Source organism: Talpa occidentalis, unplaced genomic scaffold (assembly GCF_014898055.3).
Source record: "Talpa occidentalis isolate TD23 unplaced genomic scaffold, MPIMG_talOcc4v2.1 talOcc4.4, whole genome shotgun sequence".
Classification (NCBI taxonomy): Eukaryota; Metazoa; Chordata; class Mammalia; order Eulipotyphla; family Talpidae; genus Talpa; species Talpa occidentalis.
Window position 1 is genome coordinate 103492145 of NW_023604295.1, and position 9642 is coordinate 103501786.

Consider the following 9642-nt stretch of genomic DNA (forward strand, 5'->3'; position numbering starts at 1 on the left):
TTGGTTTGCAGAATGGCAGAGTTTGTAACTCCTGAAGTTCCTATTCGAGCCTCCTTTCACAGCTCTAATTTCTGAGCCAGATGCACATTTAGTCCATGATGAACTCCTCACCTTCTCTTACCAGCACTGGAATCACCAAAGTTAGTGACAGTGAGAAACTAATGCAGGTTCCAGCTTATCCACATGGGTTCCATTTTGTCCTTGTCTCCTGGGCCCAGCCCATCTCCCTTTATAGACTGTTGATCCTGCTGAATCCGCTGACCCAGCAATGGGCTCAAAACAACAGACTTGCAGAGACTGCATAATCAGCACTCAAAATCCACAATTAAGTAAGACCAGATATCTTGAAGGAACAAAGGAAGATTTGCTCTGGATATTGTGACTGTGACTGTGGGCAGAAAAGTGGACAGGAGAAAATGAGATATTTAATAATTGTAGTTATGAGCTCCATACTTAGACTCTTGCAGTTTATAAAGCATCAAGTAAAAAATGAAATTATTTTTAAATATTTTGATTGCTGAACTGTGCTTCATAAATACCTAATATTCTCTATGGATTAAGCTCTCTCTGTAGAAGTGACAAACTTAAACTGTTCACTACTATTTACTAAATGCCTTCTCCAAAAACAAGGAGAGCCAGTGTGTTGTTTCAGGAAAAGGCTAATATTTATTAGGAGGCCATTGGATGTAGCTATGCTGATATTGAAACATAAGGGTTCAGGTTTTAACAGTTACGTGCTATAGATTTTGCTATAGATTATGCTCACAGGATGAAAGGGAAATTTGTAGATCATTTTTAACAACTCTAGAATTGAATGTGAACTTAAAGCTCTTTGGGTTTCTTGATTGAAAAACTTTATGACTTATATGTTTAGAGTAATTTTAGATTCTGGATTAAAAGAAAAGCTGAAATACATTTGTTAATCATCCATTAGAAACCATCCTAAGGCCAAATAAGTTCAATCAAACCTGTTGTAAAGCATTTTAATTGTTTCCCAAAAAGTCTCTGATGCTTAATACTTACATCATTTCCCTAAAAAGATGAGCAAAGTTAATGACATAAATTGCTCATTTATTTTCCTTTATTAAATTGCATGAAATTGTTCTACTCTAAAAGTTAAATGGCAAAAGAAAATAAAAACACAGCTGTTATTCTTAATAAGGGTCTCTTAGGAAAGTAAGGCCCACAGACTTGTAGACAACACGTTCTAATCCAAATCAGCTGCCAGAGTGATTAGATGGTAAATGATATAACCTGAGAGAGTTTAGAACTACAAAAAGGGAAGAAAGAAGGAGGAATCCAAAGAATGGCGACGCTGCTTCTCATCACTTCACTGGATTTACGAGGTAGGTCAGTTTGGTATTTTTAAACATCTTATGCTAAAGAAATGCAATAACCAATTAGTTGTGGGAAAAGGCTTTTGGGACTAGAGATAGTATAGTTATTTTTATCTCAATATTCAAATTCTAAAGTCAACTTTCTACTTAAAAACAGAATTCAATCTACATTGCAGTTAATAAGGGATTCAAGCAATTTCAGTGAACAAATTTATGGTATAAAATTTTTCTGCCTGTGACTGTGTACTCAAATTATGTTCACATGGAGACAAGAGAACAAACATTGCTGTGCTAAACACCATGTGATAATTTTTCATTAAAAGTAAAATTCTAATATCTGTTTAAACATTAACACTGAGGAAAATTGTATCATTTTAGGACGAAGCATAAATAGCTAATGTTCTCTGCCTATGGATTATGTTCTCCCATGGAGAGGAAAACTTTAACAGCTCACTACTATTTACCAAATGCCTTCTCCTATACCAAGGAAAGCAGTGTGTTGTTTTAGGAAAAGGCTAATGTTTATTAGGCCATAGGACGTGGCTAGGAATTATCTTATAAAATGAAAAACGATCAGGAGGACATTTCCAAGGCTGTCTGGGGTTATTTGACATGCTCACTGGAGAGGGCCAGCTCTAGGCCTTCATCAGAGTTCAGAGAAAGAAAGGAAAGGGGAGAAAAGGAATTTTTTCACTGATTCTAAATGGAGCCATAGCAGAAATCTCAACTCAAGGAGCACTGGCAAAAACACTCTCCAACTGATTCCTCACCCTCTGTTTTCCAAACTTTCAGTCCCTTTATTGAGTGTTTTTCTCTCTTCACATCAGTTCTCTTCTAACTCCACTGTTTCTTCACATTCCCCTCTCACTCCAGTAAAGGCCTGGGGTTTAATTTAAAAGCTGTTAGACTGAAACCGGCCAGTCCTAGCGATTGCCTGCCAAGGTCTTAATCCAAACCACTTACTCATTAAGTCAGTCAGCCAGCACCTGACACAGCAACAATCATCCCAGTTAGGCTCTGGAAAGTTACAGAGAAACAGGAAACACAGGGAAAAAAGGAAGAAATGCCCTACTGGGGAAGTGGTTCTGATCTGAAGAGAAGAAAGTGGTTTGGCAAATAGGAGATATTTATAAGCAGGGCCAACAAAAGGATAAAACTTTAACAACCTGAGTGTGAGCACTTACAGCTGAAAACAAGCAAACCAATTGCTAGAAGAACAAAAACTCCAACTCAGGAGTTTTTAATTGGATTTAAGAGGCATTTGGGAACCGCTATAAAGCCATGGAAAGGGAAGTAATATCTAATGATGATTGTGCTAGAAGCTGGTTATCTGCAGGCTTGAGGGACTGGTTGAACAGAATACCAGGCATTTGTTCAGCTTGACAATGGGGCTTGTTTAAGTTGAAAGTGATATTCCTTTCTGTTGCTCCACAGTAATTTGGAGCTGGTCACAAAATCTGGATTAGAACTTCTCAATACCCCTGATTATTGGTGTGAAATTAAGCAAGGCAGTAACGTGTTCTATGCTTAACATTTTTTTCATCTTTAAAAAGTCAGACATTTACACTGGACTCACTCCTGCACAACACCAAAATTGTGATAAAATTAGATTCTGATATGAAAATCTACATAAGCTGCACAGTCTAATAACATTTAAATTAGCATTATTATTGCTATCCGGGAAGAGAAGGTAGAGAGAATTTGATTCTATTTTCTACTCAGTGAATCTGGTTTGGGATATTGAGGCTAGAATTATACATTTGTGTAGGATGAATTTTTAATGCATGATAATACTATTGTTTCTTAGTAGTCTGGTTAATCATTTTGGCTTAATTATCTTGCTTTACTGTATAATTCATGTTATGACAATGCCAGGTGCCAGAATCATTAGTAATAGAGGTTGCTTTAATTTCCATGTTTTTTAAAAAGGCATAAACAGTGCCCACCTTTGTATGTAAACGGAACAGCTTTGTGTGAAAAGTTGCAGGAAAGAAAAGAATTTGGAGCATGAACCATACAGGTTGGATTCTTGACTCACCTACCAGTACTTCCTGTTCTTCAGCTACCTCCTGTTCTTCAGCTGTTGTGGTCAGATGTGAGTCTGGTGCTGCTTCCACCACATATAAGTTAAAATTCCATAAACATCAATCCATGAGCATCACTTTTCTCACATGTGTAGATGGGGATAAGATAATACGTATGTGCTTATTAAAAGTTATAAAATAGGGCCTCCCCTGTGGCGCAGCGATTGAGCTCTGGGTTGCGAAGCTGCCCGCGGTCTCTGCGGCGCCGGTTCGATCCTCGGCTGCTCCCCGGGCACTGGAGGAGGGTCCCATATGGTGCGCAGACCTCTCCTGCCGCCCGCTGCGCCCCTCAGCAGTGTACTTCGGTCCTTCTGCCTGCTCTGCTCCCCGCTGTGGCTCTGGTGAATTCTCTCACCCTCCTGCGCTTCTGACTGTACCCAGTGCAAGTATAAACAAAAACAAACAAACAAATAAATAAATAAAACATGCCTCTACATTAAAAAAAAAGTTATAAAATAATGTAAGAGCAATTGAGGGCAACTTTTACAGGTTTGTATTATATAAAAAGTCATTTGGAAAAAATTCTCAATCTTTATTAAAAGCTTTAGGAAGGAGGAGAATGGATGGAGTTTTTATACTGATTTTAATTCTTCTGTGTTATAATTCTAACTCTCCAAACCTAGAATATTAAAACATATACTTTTAGGATATGAAGGTATACAGTAGGATGCTATTTTGAAGGATTCGTTATGAAGGCTTATAAGTATGTTTTCATAGTGGTCCAAAGTTTTATAAAGGGTGTATGCATGCATGTGCACACATATATGTAAAGTTGGGTACATGCTGAATTGCAAAGTAGGAAGACAACATGTGTAGAGAAATTTTGCTCTTAATGTGCTAGAATTCGGTAGCTTTGTAAATTTAACAAATCCTCTATATATACACTAAGCTGATTGATTTCCTTCCCAATCAGCAAGGGAGACTTAGGTTGTTCACCTCCCTTGCCCCCTGTGTCTCTAGGAATTTTATTGAACAATAAAAAAAAATGACATTTGGCATGGTCTACCCAGAATTCCTATTCTTGCTTCTGAGTTAAATGTAGGGTTCAACTTCGCATCCGAGTGTATTTCTTTCCAGTACTGCCTCATGTCCATCCTCAAATTCCATTATGCCTAACATACCATGAGCACAAAGCCTTAGAATTCAGAGAATCAGGTAAGATTACTAGTAGCATAAACAACTCACAACCAAATGTGAAGTGTCCCTGTTGTTGATTCCTGCACCACTGGAATGTCTCAGTGGCTCATCCTCCCATTTCTCAGCTGTGTCTCGTCTCAACTCTTTTTATTCTCAGGCTCTAGCTTAGTACCCAGTGCCCCTATTAATTGCTTGTGCGATATAGAACTTCATTTTTATCTGCTATGTTCCTATCAAGTAGCCTTACTTTCCTCCTTTAAATCTACCAACAAATGTTAAGCTAACAGTTTACCATTCTTTCTAAGAGGATCTGTTATGAACTGCTAAAGCAATATTCTTTTATATCTTAAAGTTTAATTTCAAAAATAGAATAACAGGGCCTCCCCGGCGGCGCAGCGGTTGAGCGCTGGGTTGCCAACCAGCCCGCAGCTTCTGCAGCGCCGGCTCCATCCCCGACAGCAGGCAAGGGTCCCACATGGCGCGCAGACCTCTCCTGCAGCCCCCTGCAGGAGTCCTATTAGTCTATGCCTACAACCTCTCCCTTGTGGTTCAGCTATATTTTCTGGTCCAGTAAACATGATGTATCCCTGCTTGTATCATGAGAGATCATAAAAACTACACCCCCCCATCTGAATTTTGGTGTAATGTCTTATTATTTGCATCCAACTGAAATACTAGTCCTCTTTATGCATCAGCATTCAAAAAGGATAGGACTCTTCACCCACTCCTATCTGTTATAAACCAAAATCATTGATCCCATAGAATCTTTTCAACTATCATGTGAAAACAGTTCTAAATCACTTTATTCTACCAGTAATGTAATACATAATATACAGTCCAATGCTTCTGAACAATGTCCCATTTGGAAGATAATATGAATAACTACTAAATCAAGCATAGAATTGCTAATAGACCATAAAAAGGTATTTGTTCATATAAAGTATCACTCATTGGTTTCCAATCATACCCTTTATCTAGCACATTGTTGATGTCTCTGTGCAGTAATTTCATTTTTGAACTTCAAAATGAGTCTTTAAATGACTTAAGCGTCTGCTTAGCTGAAGAGGTATAACCTTCTTTGAGGGCTGGTGCCAGGGCATATTAACTGGACTCTGAATATTTTCAGACTTCTCACTGCACATTTCAATAAATTAAAGCTAATGGAAAACAATTTACAACTTAAAAGGTAGACAGAAAATATAATAAATTACCTGTAAAACTTTTCTGTAGCTGAATATTTTCTCAAATAATAATGGTGGTATCTCTGAATCAGTAGTCTTTTATTAATGGAAATAGATGAAACCAGCAATAAATATAAATAATGTAAAACAGAAAAAATTGTCAATTACCTAGAGTTGTAATATGTTCAGAATTTATTTATCAATAACTCAGAGCAGTGGGAAAGGTGTAAGTTAGCATCTCTGCTCTAGGCCCCAGGCAGGGCAGAATGGGACAAGTAGTAGGTCTGACTGAGACTGATTTGTCAAGGCTTAGTCACGCACCTGGTACTGTGGCATGTGAAATAATCTAATAAAATAATTCAGTCCACAGACTGAACAGAGCAATGAGGAATTTATGTGCAATACCATGGAAGGTAAAAGGACATAATGAAGGGACACAGAATCTGAAGTGTAGGAAACTTGGGTTTAAATCCTGACTCGGCATTTTATGAGTTTACTAATTTGCGTAACCTTTGGGAAATTATTCAACCTTCCCTAGACTCACTGGTCTTAATCTCTTGTATTAATATAATTAATGTACAGAACCGTGGCAATCTGAAGCCCTCACTCATTGGTAGCCTCACTGAATATTGTGCATCGCATACTGATTCAGTCCTTGGACTAGTGGGTAGCATATTTGCTCATCAGTAATAGGGTTGATGTTTTCAGACCAGAAAGTTTGGGCATATTGAAACTTATCCTGGTGTTAACAAATGGAACAAAAGCATAGGATTCTGGGCCACTTAGGAGCCTGTAAATTTGGGGCAGAATCCAAGATTAACTGAATCACCCCATTTGAGGTGAGCAACTTGGGGTCCTAGCATTCAGTCTTGGGAAGCAGTGTGCTGCTGAGATCTGCAGTAAGGAGGACTGTGAGCATACACCTCCCCAGAGCCAATGAGTTGGCCCTGCTGCCATGTCCCAGCTTAACCTAACAGAGGAAGGAATTTAATTCTAACAGAATTTTCTGTTCTGCCTGAAGATAGTTTCAGAACATCCTGCTTCACAGTTAAAATGGTACTCAAACTAAAGGCTGTTTTGTCAGCAAGTAGAGAAAATTTTTCATTGTTGACTTTCCTATTAGATTTATACATTATTAGATTTATAGATAAACTCATCAAGTATTTCTCCACCATGCCTTTAGAAAATGGTCTTCATTACTTAGGGGTCCATTTTTTTAAAATAAAGATTTATCCATTTATGCATACAAGAGCTGGGGTACATGCCAGAGGTGTGGGGGGTAAGAGGATTTACCAGAGACAGAGTGGGGAACAGAACAGGCAGATTGACCGAAGTACACTGCTGAGGAGAGCAGTGGGCGAGTCAGGAGAACTCTGCTGCGCTATGTGGGTTGCTCCTTGGCTGGCCGGGGATTGAACTCCTGCTGCAGAGGCTGTGGACAGCTTCATAGGCTGCTTCTTAACCCCTTGTGCCACCAGGGAAGTCCCAGAGTCCATTTTTTTTAAAGGTTTATTTATTTATGCATACAAGAGCTGGGGTACAGGCCAGAGGTCTGGGGGGTAAGAGCATTCACCAGAGACAGTGGGGCACAGAACAGGCAGATTGATTGAAATACACTGCTGACAGGAGCAATGGGCGAGTCAGAAGAGGTCTGCTCCGCCATGTGGGTAGCTCCCTGGCCAGGGATCAAACTGGTTGCAGTGGCTGCAGATAGCTTCATAGTGCTGTGTCTTAACCCTTTGCGCCAGCAGGGAGGCCAACTTAGGGGTCAATTTTAAGGCGGTGTCTCCTAGGCTGTGTTAACACTACAGTGGTTTCTTATCTAGGCAGCTAGTTATTAATGACACACTACCTCCAAAATCCCAGAGGCATGATCCATAGAATCTGTCTTATTCTGAGAAAATTCACATGCAGAGACTGATACATTGAGAAGCCAAGACACTGGCATTAGAACAGTAGTTTTTCAATCCCAGATTTACAGAACCAAGATGTTTGCCATCTCTTAGCCAGTTTCTCTGTGATTCTATTCAACTTGTTCCTTGGCTCTTTCTGTAGGGAGGAGTCTGAATCCTGCTATTTTCCCTATATACTAACTGTGTGAGGGTGGTGGAAGATGGCCAAAATGACTCCATGTATCCACAGGGAGTCTAATGAAGCACAGCTATGTTAGTCTTCACGCTGTTTTTCTGCATCTTTTAGGTAGGGAATAGCATGAATTAAGCAAGTACTAAAAGATATATGCTGGTCCCTATGTTTAATTTTGCTACCCCCACAACAATTAAGAGGTATGATTTTTATAACTTTAAATATTTATGAAAAATATCATAAAATCTGAAAGTAACTTTGGAAGAAAATTATAAAACTCTTTGAAAGGCTCTGTGTGTGTTTGGGTCTGCTAAAAGGAGGCACAGAGATGGGATATATTTATTAGGAAAACATCTGAAAAATAAAGGGGAAAGAATATAAGAGATTTTTAGACTGTGATTCAGGTTTGATATTTGAAAGGGTGGGGAGAAGGAAGAAGGTTCATGTAGGTATAGGCTCAGACACAAAATACTTCTAAGAAAGTTTCTGTCAGACCAGTGGGGAGTCCCTGAACCAAATTTATCTGTCAAAGGAGACCTGAATTAAGCAAGAATGGGCCTGCATCAGTACCTTTCTGTGCTCAATCATTGGCTGGAGCAATGTGGGGCAAGTTCAAGGTCAGCTGCCTGACATGGTGATGGATCCAGAGAAATAGCAACTGAGGTCTTCATCAGTCAGCTAAGAGATCAGAGAAATGCATTTTCATAGTTAACCCTTTGCACTCAGCTGTCCCCTCTCAGGGGACATCGGAATTCCAGCATATCACTCAGATGTCCCCTCTCAGGGGACATTGCAATTTATTAGTGATTACGGGGAATTGAGGTTATTTCAATGCAACTTTTTGGGACATGCATGTTTCCCTGAAGTTTTATCTTGAAATGGTACAAGAAATTAAATCAAAATATCGTAAAATGGTTCGGAGTGCAAAGGGTTAAGAATGGTGATACAATTTCATCTTCATGACAGATTAGATTTTATATAAAATCCTAATTCTTTCCAAACTGAGAATCAACACAATTCCAACTAAAATGGCAACAAGATATTAGAATCTTGTTGTTTTTAGTAGAACTTAACAAATTATATGGAAGAGACAAATGGGGAAAAAACAATCGCAAAGAAGAAAGAACTAGATGTTTAAAATTACTTCTCCAGACAACAAAACATTGTAATAGTATATTAAGAAAGATTGGTATTGGCTTTAGAATAGACAAACAGAACAATTGAAGTGAATTTGGAGGCTGGACTAGACCAGTACATTTATGGAAATTTGATATGATAGAAAGTTGGAAACAATGTTCTCAACTATTATGATGAGAAAGCTAGTCATTCATATATTTCAGAAATGAAATTGATTTGTGGCTTGTACTAAGCACAAAAATTAATCTTGGTTGGTCAATTAAGGATCTGATGTTTAATGCCAACCTATAAAACTAGTAGAAAAAATAATATAGAAGGATACTTAAAAAAATTTCTTGTGGGGAAATATTTCTTGAACAAAATAAATATAAATGAAAAAATAATAAATTTTACTGAATTGAAAAATCATTTTAGAATTGAAATCTGTAAAACAGACGCTAAATATTGAGATAGTTGCAATCAACTATATAATGATACAATAACTTGATTTTATAGAACTATAGAGCACATAAAATCAATATAGAAAAAAACAGACTCAATAGAAAAGAGGACAGAAGATGTGAGGAGAAAATTACAGAGAGCAAACCAAGTGGTAACCAAGAAAAGTGGTCTAGCCTATGAAAAATAGCATTTATCTTTTGGGATAATTTTTAATCCTTAACTGTTACAAGTCTTGGCAAG